Source organism: Pristiophorus japonicus, chromosome 7 (assembly GCF_044704955.1).
Source record: "Pristiophorus japonicus isolate sPriJap1 chromosome 7, sPriJap1.hap1, whole genome shotgun sequence".
Lineage (NCBI taxonomy): Eukaryota > Metazoa > Chordata > Chondrichthyes > Pristiophoridae > Pristiophorus > Pristiophorus japonicus.
In genome coordinates, this window is record NC_091983.1 from 140,399,200 (window position 1) to 140,412,939 (window position 13,740).

Consider the following 13,740-nt stretch of genomic DNA (forward strand, 5'->3'; position numbering starts at 1 on the left):
CTCTATGCCTCTACTTATGAAGCCCAGGATCCCATATCCTTTTTTAACCGCTTTCCCAACCTGCCCTGCCACCTTCAACGATTTGTGCACATATACCCCCAAGTTTCTCTGCACATGCACCCTCTTTAGAATTGTACCCTTTAGTTTATATTGCCTCTCCTCATTCTTCCTACCAAAATGTATCATTTTGCACTTTTCTGGGTTAAATTTCATCTGCAATGTATTCGTCCATTCCACCAGTTATTGGTGAGTAAGTGCCTCTTGATAGCACTGTCAACAACAACTTCCATAACTTTGCTGATGATTGAGAGTAGACTGATGGGGTGATAATTGGCCAGATTGGATTTGTCCTGCTTTTTGTGGACAGAACATATCTGGGCAGTTTTCCACAATGTAGGGTAGATGCCAGTGTTGTAGCTATACTGGAATAGCTGAACACCTGAAATGTGTCCAAGAGAATTTTCTGGATCAGTATGTTTCCATCCTCACAAGAAAGGAAGCAGTGATGGGTATAGTTCTAAGGAATGAGGTGGGGCAAGTAGAATATTTTTAGTGGAGAATGCTTCAGGGTTAATTTCAGTGAGTTGAAAAGGGATTTGGCCCAGGTGGATTGGAATCAAAGATTAGTAGGTAAAGCAGTAAATAAACAAAGAGAAGCCTTCAAAGAGGAGATTGTCCGGCTACAGACTAGACGCATTCCCACCAGCTGGATGATTAAAGATAAGGAACTAGAAATTGGTTATAGCCACAAAACAGCAATGTTGAGACCAAACAATATTAGGTTATGCCACCTCAAAATGGTCTGGGTAGCACGCAAAATTTGTGCTCACTCCTCATTAACATGATTATAGTCATGATTTCAGTGCTAAAACTGCTGCTCATTGGCTTAACGCTCAACCGTTGAACCAATTCACAGTTTAGTGTGGCACAGACTTTTTCCACTATTAAAGGGGAGGTGCATTGAAGCTAGAGCACCTCATTTTCAGGGAAGTTGCAACTGGAGCTGCTCTCGGTGGCAGAGGCAGGAGCAGGGCCATGGGCATGGGGCAGGAGCAGGGGTAGGAACAGGGGTAGGGGCAGGAGCAGGAGCAGGAGCAGGAATAGGGACAGGAGCAGGGATAGGAGCAGGGGTAGGGGCAGGGGTAGGGGCAGGGGTAGGGGCAGGGGCAGGGGCAGGGGTCGGAGCAGGGGTAGGGGTAGGGGCATGGGCTGGGGCAGGGGCAAGGGCAAGGGCAGGAGCAGGGGCAGGGGTAGGAGCAGGAGCAGGAGCAGGGGCAGGGGCAGGGGTAGGAGCAGGGGTAAGAGCTGGGGCAGGGGTAGGGGCAGGGGTAGAAGCAGGGGTAGGAGCAGGGGCAGGGGTAGGAGCAGGGGTAGGAGCAGGGGCAGGGGTAGGAGCAGGGTTAGGGGCAGGGGTAGGGGCAGGGGCAGGGGTCGGAGCAGGGGCATGGGCATGGGCTGGGACAGGGGCAGGAGCAGGAGCAGGGGCAGGAGCAGGAGCAGGGGCAGGGGCAGGGGTAGGAGCAGGAGCAGGGGCAGGAGCAGAGGCAGGAGCTGGGGCAGGGGTAGGGGTAGGGGTAGGAGCAGGGGCATTGGCTGGGGCAGGGGTAGGGGCCGGGGTAGGAGCAGGAGCACGGGTTGGGGCAGAGGTAGGGATAGGGGTAGGAGCAGGAGCAGGGGTAGGGGCAGGGGTAGGAGCAGGGCCATGGGCAGTGGCAGGGGCAGGGGTAGGAGCAGGAGCAGGGGGCAGAAGCAGGAATAGGGGCAGGGGTAGGGGCAGGGGCAGGGGTCGGAGCAGGGGCATGGGCAGTGGCAGGGGCAGGGGTAGGAGCAGGAGCAGGGGGCAGAAGCAGGAATAGGGGCAGGGGCATGGGCTGGGGCAGGGGCAAGGGCAGGAGCAGAGGTAGGGGCAGGGGCATGGGCTGGGGCAGGGGCAGGGGCAGGAGCAGGGGTAGGGGCAGGGGCAGGGGTAGGAGCAGGAGCAGGAGCAGGGGCAGGAGCAGGAGTGGGAGCAGGAGCCTCATTGTGGCTGTGGAGACGAGGTGGACTGTACTCTCTCCCCAATGTAGCAGGAAGCCCTCGCCGTATACCTCCTGTACTATGTACAGGAGATAGCCGGCCATGTAAAGTCGAGTACTGTGGTGCCAAGGTCCGCCATCCATCCAGGAAGAAGTTTAATGACCTCACACGGCTGGTCAAGGTGAGTGAAGGCTTCAGCAACTGCACCACCATCTGCACCACAAGCCTCACACACTGCTCAATGCAGCACACCTCCATCACTTACCTCACAATCTCTTCCTATCATCAGTCACCTCACAATAATAGCTTCACTTCACCCTCACAACCTTACCACTGCTGCAACACTTACACCCACATCTCGCACCTTGCACACGGACAGCCATTCAACTGTGGCAAACACATCACCCAAACACATTGCGCTATACTCATTCACACACTTCTCTTGCAGGCCAAGCTGGCTCACAACCAGAGGGAGCAGCAGCAGACAGGCAGGGGAGGCAAGACTTCAGCCAGTGAACATATTCAATAATAATTTTCAAAAGAGAATTGGATAAATACGTGAAAGGAAATGTTTGTAGGGCTATGGGGAAAGAGCAGGGGAGTGGAATTAATTGGATAGTGCTTTCAAAGAGGCACGCTGGGCCAATGGCCTCCTTCTTCTGTGCTGTATCATTCTATGATTCTCTGATTCTCCAAAATGGAGCTAGCACTGGCATGGTCTGTGCTGAGTTTTCCAATATTCATCTAGAAATCTGTGCTCATGAGCTTATACTTTCTTTTTTGATTTTGACAGTATTGTCCCTATAAATGTAACCATTAATTATGGGTCATGTTTACTGCAAGTCAATGCAGTTTCTCTTAACGTTTCCCATCCTTGGGTACGATGCCCCAATTAGCAATCCCAAATGAGAACATAAGAGAAAAATAAGAAGCATGAATAACAGATGCCAACTCGTCTCTCAAAATCAACGATTTGTCTCCCTGCTGCTGGCTCCCTGCTGCAGAAAACTACTTCACATTCGCGTTTTGCGCCTGCACACTTTCATTTCTCGTTCTGCCTCCAGCTTTTCCTGTCGTAAGTTGGAACATGGTGGCCATGCCAACAACGGGACATAACTCTACTTTTTGGCGAGCAGGTGAGGCTGGTGTGTGTCTATCTGCCCATGGCTCAGACAAGAGGGAATTCCTGAGGCTGGCCTCCCACCTGAAGTTTAAACAGACCTGCTCAATCTACACAAAGGATGGAAGAATCTGAATAAGTGAGTTTCAGCTCCTGACAAACAACATGATTGCTTTGGACCAAACATCTTTTAAAAGCGACAGCATATATATAAATGGCCCAGTATTTAAAGGTTAATTCTTCTTCCTCAATAAAATAATCCTCCTTCTCGAGAGCATTTTTGTTTGTTTTTTTCCTCTTCTCTCCTGAAGTCACTGAGTTTCTCTGAGGTACATTTTCCCGGCACTGACTCTCACACTGGTACAGTTCTCCTGGCACCAATTCTTGCTGGGGTACAGTTTCCCTGGCACTGACACTAATTGGAGTATGGTTCACCTAATTCTGACTCTCGCTGTAGTACGGTTCTGTGCGCACTGACTTTCATTATGGTAGAGTTTTCCTGGCACCAAGTCTTGCTGAGATACAGTTACACAGGCAGCAGCCACCCCCGAGCGACCATTCTTCATGTGTGAGCCCAGACAATGTTATGGGATTGAATGTCATGTGATCACATGTCTCGTAATTTAACCTACAGGAATACGTCCAACCAAAGTTGACAACCCTAGATGACAACTTCAGGTCTTCATCAAACATAGAACTTGAGCGCTGCCTTTACTATTGTGCTAGGAAGATGTCACTATTTCAAACAAGCAATGAAATTAAGGAACCAGCTGCCAGTGGTAGTTTTATGGCACATGGTTTCATTTTCCATGACAACTCAAAGGGTCCAATCTTTACCATATTTACACAGTTCAATATTCAGAACAGTCTGGACTCTGATACTGGAAATTAGATCAGTCAGGCTTCATTTCAATCTCCGGACAGATTTAATTGCAACTGCATCTGTTGCCTTAATAATAATCTTTGCAAATGAGCTGGAATGGTAAGTAATTTTGTCAGTGGCACATCAACAAAGGCTTAGGGTTTTACTTTCAGTGCGAAAGTTAGATAAAAATTTTATAACCTCAGAGCAGGATAAACATTTTGAACTAGAAGTTAGTTTGAACAAGAATAGGAAATCCTGTGCAGCAGATGCCCTGGTACATTCCTCGCTATGTGCTGATCAATTTCCAGAAAGGTACTTAAGTAAGCGTTAGGCACCTTATTGGTATATACAAGGGGCCCAACGCCAGGTGGCCACCAGGTTGCTAAGTACATATCAATGTCATGGGAGACCTCAGGCACATGGGTGCCCCCATCCACATTTGTAATAGAACAGGACAAGCCAAGCACACAGGAACGATCCTCTGGATCAGCCTCATTTCAAGATAAGTGGCTAGCTGACCAATTCTTGATGCTAACACAAGTACCAAATTTCAGAACTGGACAATTGCAAGATTAAATATTCTGCTGTGACAACTCTCAATTATGTTTAAAATAAAACCTGTTCCAGTTCATTTACATTTATGGTGGCAATTTGTTTACTTTATGACTAACTTTATAACACTCATTTGGACAGACTAGTAAACTGAAGATTGTATTTGTCTGATGCAACATCCGTTGAACCTTATTAGTAATACTTCCCTATCACACAATGAAGAAAAAAGTAAACAAAACCAAATGGAATAATATGGACACGCTGCTTCACAATACATAACCTCATTTCAGAATAGGAGTACACACCATAAAGTCAAACAACACCGACTACCAAACCTAGCAACAATTTCATCTGGAAACATTAACATAACTAAATCAACCCATAAAATGTAGAGACACTTTAACAAATCCAGTAAGCACGACAACTGATAACAAGTTAGCCAGCTCTAAAATTTTAATTTACTAAGCAGAACAGATATTGTTGTGTATGGACTTTCCAGCAAGCAGCACAGGTAAAATATGTATGGATTGGTGCTTTATATTATTATTTTTATGAAAATGTTCAGTATGAGTTAATCCAAGACATTTGCATCTAAATGCAACATGATCTATTGTCCATCCTATCTTTGGTCTCAATTGCATTCACCATTGCTTGGTCTATCTTTATCACCTGGGAGAAGGAAAAAAGTAATTCCTGGCCTTTGGTAACTATGGCCCCGATATTTGTGGCCTTACCGCCCACTGTCGCTGACTGCCGCCGAGATTTGCCTCCGGTCTCCCCTCTGTGCCAGTTTCCACTTGGGGCGGGCGGGAGGGGAGTACCATCGGGAACCACCCGCTGACGTCCTCTGGCGGCCAAGTAGCGCAAGTGGTCTCCCGCCCGCCGAGCTGCCAGATTGGTACGGGCGGGAGTCGGCGCCAACAGGGGGAAGGACCACTGGATGGAGGCTGGTCTAACCTCGACGGTAAGTAAGAAGACCTGCAAAAAAAAGGTTAGTGAATATATTTTACATTTTTTTTTACAGCGACTTACCTGGATGGGGTCCCCTGAAGGTGTTTTTTTTTGTAATGATTTTTATTTTCAGGTCTTCCACCCTCCCTGGGCCTGACTCCATCCTCGGCGGCACTTGGGCGGCAAGAACCTTTGCCACCGAGATTGACAGCTCCTGTCTGCTGCTGCCCAGATTGACAGCGTATGCCGTTATTTGGCTGCCGGGCGGTACTGCCACCACTTTAGTGGAATCTTCTGGCAAAATACCGCCCGGTCTCTCGGTGGCCATTGGTATTTGAGCAGCACTTGGGCGGGCCTCGGCCTTCATCAATTTCGGGCCCTATACGTATGTGAGACAGTCTATAGCATGCTAAACAGTGGAAGCAGCATACTATAGACAGAGCTAAGTGATCCCGCAATCAATGCATCAGATAACAACTCTGCAGCCCACCCACATCCAGCTGTAAATGGTGCTGGACAATTAAACAATTAACAGGAGGAAGAGGCTCCATGAACATCCCAACCTTAATGATAGCTGAGCGGAGTATTAAAGTGCAAAGGACAAAGCTGAAACGTTCGCAAACATCTTCAGCCAGAAATGCCGAGTGGATGATCCATCTCCTCCTCCTCCTGACATCCCTACCATCACAGAAGCCAGTCTTTAGCAAATTCAATTCACTCCATTTGATATCAAGAAATGGCTGAGCGCACTGGATGCAGCAAAGGCTATGGGCCCCGACAATATCCTGGTTTTAGTGTTGAAGATTTATGCTCCAGAACTAGCCACACCTCAGCCGAGTTGTTCCAGTACAGCTTCAATAGTGGAAAATTACCCAGGTATGTCCTGTCCACAAAAAGCAAGACAAATCCAATCAGCCTGCACTCAATCATCAGCAAAGTGATGAAAGGTCTTGTTGACAGTGCTATCAAGTGGCACTTACTCACCAATAACCTACTCACTGAAGCCCAGTTTGAGTTCTGTCAGGAGCACTCAGCTACAGACCTCAGTACAGTCTTGGTCCATGCATGTTCAAAGAGCTGAATTCCAAAGGTGAAATGAGAGTGACTGCCCTTGACATTAAGGCAGCATTTGACTGAGTGTGGCACCAAAGGGCCCGAGTAAATTTGAAGTCAATAGGGATTGGAGAAAAATCTTAGAAACATAGAAACATAGAAAATAGGTGCAGGAGTAGGCCATTCGGCCCTTCGAGCCTGCACCGCCATTCAATGAGTTCATGGCTGAACATGCAACTTCAGTACCCCATTCCTGCTTTCTCGCCATACCCCTTGATCCCCCTGGTAGTAAGGACGACATCTAACTCCTTTTTGAATATATTTAGTGAATTGGCCTCAACAACTTTCTGTGGTAGAGAATTCCACAGGTTCACCACTCTCTGGGTGAAGAAGTTTCTTCTCATTTCGGTCCTAAATGGCTTACCCCTTATCCTTAGACAGGCTGGAGTCACAGCTAGCACAAAGGAATCACACAGTCCCAGGATATCGCTGCAGGAGTTCCTCAGGGCAGTGTCCGAGGCTCAATCATCATAAAAATATAGAAACATAGAAATCTACAGCACAGAAAGAGGTCATTTTGGCCCACCACGGCTGCATCGGCCGACAAAGAGCCACAAGGCCCTTGGTCAGCAGCACTGAAGGTTACATATAAACCTATGAACAATGAACAATGGCAGAAAGGTAAAGAACACCCAGCCCAACCAGTCCGCCCCACACAACTGCGATACCCCGTGCATCGCAGCATTTTACACTCCACCCCAACCGGAGCCATATGATCTCCTGGGAGAGGAAAAAAACAGATAAAAACCCAGGCCAATTGGGGAAAGAAATCTGGGAAAATTCCTCTCCAACCCATCCAGGCGATCGAAACTAGTCCAGGAGATCACTCTGGCCATATTTGATTCCCTGAAGTACTTACCACCATATCTGCACCAGCCAACAAGAGGTTATCCAGTCTAATCCCATTTACCAGTTCTAGGTCTGTAAACCTGCAGGTTATGGCATTTCAAGTGCCCATCCAAGCACCTTTTAAATGTGGTGAGGGTTTCTGCCTCTACCACCCTTCCAGATAGTGAGTTCCAGACCCCTAAAACCCTCTGCGTGAAGAAGCTTCCCCTCAAATCATCTCGAAACCTTCCACCAACCACTTTAAAACTATGGGCTAGATTTTTTCATTATTTTGACATGCATAATGCCCACTTAACGTCCATGTTAATGCCGAAATGAGGTGGGAGGGAGAACAGCCAGTTGTCATGGTGCACATTGGTACCAACGACATAGGTAAAAAAAAGGGATGAGGTCCTACGAGATGAATTTAAGGAGCTAGGAGCTAAATTAAAAAGTAGGACCTCAAAAGTAGTAATCTCGGGATTGCTACCAGTGCCATGTGCTAGTCAGAGTAGGAATCACAGGAAAGCTTAGATGAATACATGGCTTGAGCAGTGGTGCAGCAGGGAGGGATTCAAATTCCTGGAGCATTGGAACCGGTTCTGGAGGAGGTGGGACCAGTACAAACCGGACGGTCTGCAATTGGGCAGGACCGGAACCAATGTCCTAGGGGGAGTGTTTGCTAGTGCTGCTGGGGAGGAGTTAAACTAATATGGCAGGGGGATGGGAACCAATGCAGGAAGACAGAGGGAAACAAAATGGAGACAGAAGCAAAAGACAGAAAGGAGATGAGTAAAAGTGGAGGGCAGAGAAACCCAAGGCAAAAAACAAAAAGGGCCAATGTACAGCAAAATTCTAAAGGGTCAAAGTGCAATAAAAAGGCAAGCCTGAAAGTTCGGTGCCTCAATGTGAGGAGCATTCGGAACCCAGGAGAGGGCTCTGAGCTAGTTAGCGTGGGTGAGAGCACAGATGAACAGGACCCCAAGAAAGAATGCAAAAGGCAGAAGGCAACAGAGCAGAGTAGCACTGGGGTAAGTGTAAACCACAAGGTGATAGGAAGGGACAATATGTATGAATATAAAGGGGCTGCAGGAGGGGTGAAAACTAAAAATCATGGTTTAAAAACTTGTATTAAAACACTCTACCTAAATTCACGCAGCATTTGAAATAAAGTAAATGAGTTGACGGCACAAATCATTACAAATGGGTATGATTTGGTGGCCATTACAGAAACGTGGTTGCAGGGTGGCCAAGACTGGGAATTAAACATACAGGGGTATCTGACAATTCAGAAGGATAGACAAGAAGGGAAAGGAGGTGGGGTAGCTCTGTTAATAAAGGATGATATCAGGGCAGTTGTGAGAGATGATATTGGCTCTAATGAACAAAATGTTGAATCATTGTGGGTGGAGATTAGAGATAGTAAGGGGAAAAAGTCACTGGTGGACATAGTTTATAGGCCCTCAAATAATAACTTCACGGTGGGGCGGACAATAATCAAGGGAATAATAGAGGCATGTGAAAAAGGAACGGCAATAATCATGGGGGATTTTAACCTACATATCGATTGGTCAAATCAAATCGCACGAGGTAGCCTGGAGGAGGAATTCAAAGAATGCATACAGGATTGTTTCTTAGAACAGTATGTTACAGAACCTACAAGGGAGCAAGCTATCTTAGACCTGGTCCTGTGTAATGAGACAGGAAAAATAAACGATCTCCGAGTAAAAGATCCTCTCAGAATGAGTGATCACAATATGGTTGAATTTGTAATACAGATTGAAGCTGAGGAAGTAGTGTCTCAAACGAGCGTACTATGCTTAAACAAAGGGGACTGCAGTGGGATGAGGGCAGAGTTAGCTAAAGTAGACTGGGAACACAGACTAAATGGTGGCACAATTGAGGAACAGTGGAGGACTTTTAAAGAGCTCTTTCATAGTGCTCAACAAAAATATATTCCAGTGAAACAGAAGGGCGGTAAGAGAAGTGATAACCAGCCGTGGATAACCAAGGAAATAAAGGAGAGTATCAAATTAAAAAGCAATGCGTATAAGGTGGCCAAGGTTAGTGGGAAACTAGAAGATTGAGAAAATTTTAAACGACAGCAAAGAATGACTAAGAAAGCAATAAAGAAAGGAACGATAGATTATGAAAGCAAATTTGCGCAAAACATAAAAACAGATAGTAAAAGCTTTTACCGATATATAAAACGGAAGAGAGTGAATAAAAAAAATGTTGGTCCCTTAGAAGATGAGAAGGGGGATTTAATAATGGGAAATGTGGAAATGGCTGAGATCTGAAACTATTATTTTGCTTCGGTCTTCACAGTGGAAGACACAAAAACCATGCCAAAAATTGCTGGTCACGGGTATGTGGGAAGGGAGGACCTTGAGACAATCACTATCACTAGGGGGGTAGTGCTGGATGGGCAAATGGGACTCAAGGTAGACAAGTCCCTTGGTCCTGATGAAATGCATCCCAGGGTATTAAAAGAGATGGCGGAAGTTATAGCAGATGCATTAGTTATAATCTACCAAAATTCTCTGGACTCTGGGGAGGTACCAGCGGATTGGAAAGCAGCTAATGTAACGCCTCTGTTTAAAAAAGGGGACAGACAAAAGGCAGGTAACTATAGGCCGGTTAGTTTAACATCTGCAGTGGGGAAAATGCTTGAAGCTATCATTAAGGAAGAAATAGCGGGACATCTAGATAGGAATAGTGCAATCAAGCAGACGCAACATGAATTCATGAAGGGGAAATCATGTTTAACTAATTTACTGGAATTCTTTGAGGATATAACGAGCATGGTGGATAGAGGTGTACCAATGGATGTGGTGTATTTAGATTTCCAAAAGGCATTCGATAAGGTGCCACACAAAAGGTTACTGCAGAAGATAAAGGTACGCGGAGTCAGAGGAAATGTATTAGCATGGATAGAGAATTGTCTGGCTAACAGAAAGCAGAGAGTCGGGATAAATGGGTCCTTTTCGGGTTGGAAATCGATGGTTAATGGTGTGCCACAGGGATCAGTGCTGGGACCACAACTGTTTACAATATACATAGATGACCTGGAAGAGGGGACAGAGTGTAGTGTAACAAAATTTGCAGATGACACAAAGATTAGTGGGAAAGCGGGTTGTGCAGAGGACACAGAGAGGCTGCAAAGAGATTTAGATAGGTTAAGTGAATGGGCTAAGGTTTGGCAGATGGAATACAATGTCGGAAAATGTGAGGTCATCCACCTTGGAAAAAAAAACAGAAAAAGGGAATATTATTTGAATGGGGAGAAATTACAACATGCTGCAGTGCAGAGGGACCTGGGGGTCCTTGTGCATGAAATTCTTTTTGGAGTTTATCTGAAAACATAAAACATTAATCCGTGCCACCCGACCTGGATGACACACCAGATATTTACAAGGCCCTTTTTTTCCTTTTTTGTGTTTTTTTTTTGTGTTTTTCTTTTTTTGGTTTTTTTTTTTGGTTTTTTTTTGGGCACTAAAATCACTCTTTTTTTTTTTCTCCAGTGCCCCCTATAAAAGGGGAGGGGGACACTAAAAGCACCGGCAATTAAAACAAATTAAATTTTAAAACGTAAAATCAAATTAAAATTTGGTTGCTGGGTGTGATGATGCACTCCAGTCCCTCCGGTGCCCACCTCTCGCGGAAGGCCGCGAGCGTACCGGTGGACACCGCGTGCTCCATCTCCAAGGACACCCTGGACCGGATGTAAGAGCGGAAGAGAGGCAGGCAGTCAGGTTGAACGACCCCCTCGACCGCCCGCTGCCTGGACCGGCTGATGGCACCCTTGGCCGTGCCCAGAAGCAGTCCTACGAGGAGGCCCTCGGACCTACCCACTCCCCCCCGCACAGGGTGCCCAAAGATCAGGAGAGTGGGACTGAAGTGCAGCCATAATTTCAGGAGCAGCCCCTTTAAATAATAAAACAGGGGCTGCAACCTCGTGCACTCAATAAAAACATGGAACACGGACTCCTCCAGACCGCAGAAATTGCAGGCGGCCTGGGAGTCCGTGAACCGGCTTAAAAATTTATGCACGGCACTGCTCCGTGCACCACCCTCCAGGCCAAGTCCCCGATGAATAGTGGGAGTACTCCCGCGTAGAGTGCCCTCCATCGGGGACCCCCGCCTCCTCCGGACGGCAAGATGGTATGCCATGGCGTGTCCGGACGGCCGGCGAGGATGGCAAAGTTGAGAGTGTGCAGGAGCAGCCCGTACATGAAACCCCTCCGCGCGGAACTGAAAGGCACGGAGGGGATTTCCCCGAGGCGGCTCAAGTTGTGAGGTGCCGGCCCCCGAGGGAGGTTCCGGGGTTTGGCGCCGAAGAGGAATTCCGTCCGGACGGGGGTCAGTTCGGACGGGATCTTCCCACGTGCTTGAGCCTCCTCGATGCACCTAACAGAGTCAGGGCCCAAAGATGTTTTTAGCGACTCGATGGCTTCGGCCGCGTGGCGGACGTCTGCTGAATTTAGGCGCTGCGCCAGCGTGTCTGGCGCCATCCAGCCCGCTCCTCTGCCATCGAGCAGGTCCCTGACCCTGGTCACCTCACCAGCCACAGCCCTCTCTTCCGACCGCCACATAAAACCTCGGCCGTGGAGATACGGATTCCCGAGCAGCGGTTCCTGCAGGACGGCCGCCACTCCAGCCGGCGGAGAGCTGCGCTTGGTGGAGACTTTGTTCCAGACCCTGATGAGTTCCCTGTAAAAGACAGGCAGCTCCCGGAGGGCGGTCCTGGCACCCCCCAAGTTCACAAACAGGAGCTGCGTGTCATAATTGAGGTCGCGCTGCTGGCGGAAGAAATACCTCGCCAGAACACACCACCTAGGAGGGGGCTCGACGTAAAGGTATGTCTGCAGGGTCTGAAGACGGAAAGTCGCGAGCTGGGCGCTGACGCACACCAACGACTGACCGCCCTCCTCAAGCGGGAGACTCAAGACCGCGGCAGAGACCCAGTGCTTCCTGTTGTTCCAGAAGAAGTCCACCAGCTTCTTCTGTATCTTGGCGACAAACGCAGGGGGAGGGGTCAAAGTGACCAGCCGGTACCACAACATTGCGGCCACCAGCTGGTTTATGACTAGCGCTCGACTCCTGTAGGACAGCACTCGGAGCAGTCCTGTCCAGCGCCCTAGGCGAGCGGCGACCTTGACCTCCAGCTCCTGCCAGTTCGCCGGCCAGGCTCCCTCGTCTGGGCTAAGGTAGACTCCCAGATAGAGGAGATGGGTCGTGCTCCAGGCAAAAGGCCTGAGCTCCTCCGGCAGGGAGTCCACCCGCCACTGACCCACCAGGAGTCCGGAACATTTCTCCCAGTTGATCCTGGCAGAGGACGCGGCCGAGTAAATCTCCTGGCACTCACGCATCCTCCGCAGGTCAGCGGGATCCTCTACCGCGAGGAGCACGTCATCGGCGTAAGCCGAGAGGACGACCTCCACGCCCGGCCCTTGCAGAGCCAGTCCCGTCAACCTCGTCCGCAGGAGGCGCAGGAAAGGCTCCACGCAGATGGCATATAACTGGCCGGACATGGGGCATCCCTGGCGCACCCCTCTCCTGAAGCGAAGGGATGCCGTCAAGGACCGGTTAACCTTAATCAGACACTCCGCGACGGCGTACAAAAGTCGGATCCGGGCAACGAAATGCGTCCCGAACCCGAAAGCGCGCAGAGTTCCGAGCAGATAGTCGTGATCCACCCTGTCGAACGCCTTCTCTTGGTCGAGAGATAGGAAGGCGACTGACAGACCAGCCTCCTGGGAATGATGGATGAGGTCCCGGACCAGATGGATGTTGTCGTGGATTGTCCGGCCCGGGACCGTGTAGGACTGGTCGGGGTGGATCATGTGGTCCAGCACGGCACCAAGGCGAGCAGACATCGCCCTGGCGAAGATTTTGTAGTCCGTGCTGAGGAGGGAGACCGGGCGCCAGTTCTTAAGGAGGCGGAGATCGCCCTTCTTAGGCAGCAGGACGATGACTGCCCTGCGCCAAGAGAGGGGCATCTCGCCGGTCGCCAGACTTTCCCCCAGGACCCGCGCGTAGTCGCTCCCCAGGACGTCCCAGAACACCCTGTGGAACTCCACGGTCAGCCCGTCCAGCCCCGGGGTTTTTCCCCTCGAGAGCCGGTCGAGGGCACCGGTCAGCTCCGCCAGGCTTAGCGGAGCTTCCAAATTTTCACCGCCCTCCGGGCTGACTTTCGGCAGGTCCTCCCACAAAACTCTGCGCGCTTCCTCGCTGGACGGATCCGGAGAGAACAGAGCCCCGTAATATTCACGGGCCCTGTTGTTGATGCCCT